The following is a 1542-nucleotide window of genomic DNA, read 5'->3' on the forward strand; positions in this document are numbered from 1 at the left end:
CTGAAGATATTCTAAATCGACTTCATGGTTCTAAAGTGTTTTCGAAAGTTGACTTACAAGATGCTTATCTTCAAATCCCTGGTCGATTTGATTGTGTGTAGTGTGATCCGATGAAGTCTATGTGGTTTTGTGAATGAGTTTGTGTGGGAATATAGTGTCGCTATCACCAGTTTATTGAAGGCACATAGGTTTGCAAATCTCTCACCATTTTCGTTCCTTTCTCCCAGTCAATGTAGTCCTGTGACGTCTTGATATATCCTGTGTTGTCCATTCCCAACTCGGCATTTAAATCTCCCATAAGAATTATCAGGTCCTTCGTTGGGCACTTCTCGACGGTTGATTGCAGCCTAATGTAGAATTGATCTTTAATGTCTTCGTTGTAGTCGTTGGTAGACACATAACATTGGATGACGTTCATTGTAATGCCCTCTTTCTCCGTCTTGAAGGAGGCCTAGATGATCCTTGGTCCATGAGATTCCCATCATATCAGTGCATATTGTGCTTGTTTGGACAGAATCAATGCGACTCCTTGTGTATGTGGTGCATTTTCTTCTTCATGACCGGAGTATAGCAGAAGCTCTCTTGAAGCTAGTCGTTGTTGTCGAATTTGCGTCCAATGTGTTTCACTGATCTTCAGCAATTTGGATGACTCTCTCGGTCTCCCACACTGTCCGGACGTTCATTGTTCCTATAAAAGTTGTTGCTCTGGTTGTCACGAAGGACATCGGCCTCAAGACTTCAAAAGGAACTCGGCTTTCATCATGAGATGTCATAAATCTTCCTTCAACTCCTAGGGCAGATTTTAAATGGTTTGAATAATCTTTTCTGGTTAGCGTTTTTTTAGCGAGTTAGTGTTTTACGGGATGGGGTCGTTAACTTCATGCCCAACCCTCCTCCTTTATCCGGGCTTGGGACCGGCATTAGGCCCCAGAGGAGCTACAGGCGGAGTTCCCGAAGAATATCGCTCTTCTCAATGAGCTGTCATGACTCTTCTGAGAGAAGACCGTTTAACTCCCAGGGCACAGTGTAAATTGTTTATTTTGGTTAGCGTTTTTTTAGCAAGGTTGTCATCTATGGGATGGGGATGCTGACCCCCATACCCAACCTTGCTCATTCACCTGGGCTTTTTGATCAGTAGCAACCCAAGAAGAGCTACAGATGTTGTGAATAAGGTAATACTGTTTTTGTAAGCAAAGGTCAGGCCTTAACTGGTAGATATCTATACCCAGTGATGTGCATAAGCTTTTTATTTGCACTCCTCTTGAGTTGATTTTTCTGACTGTATGGATGATTTTGAAGGATTCTAGTGAAGCAGTGATGAAAACTAACTAGATGTTCCGAAATTGAGCTTTTGACTGGTCTATGTAGTCAGTATCTAATCATTCCTATAGGCTTTGTGTATTCATGATCCCATAGCGAGTTAGACCAGAAATTGTTACATTCTTGATTGTCAGCATATGAAAATTATCTGTAAGTTATATATCACATCGAAGTCATCTAAATAAATATGGAACCGACCAACATTTAGAAACTGATTTATAT

The sequence above is a fragment of the Schistosoma mansoni genome (genome assembly GCF_000237925.1).
Source record: "Schistosoma mansoni, WGS project CABG00000000 data, supercontig 0187, strain Puerto Rico, whole genome shotgun sequence".
NCBI lineage: Eukaryota > Metazoa > Platyhelminthes > Trematoda > Strigeidida > Schistosomatidae > Schistosoma > Schistosoma mansoni.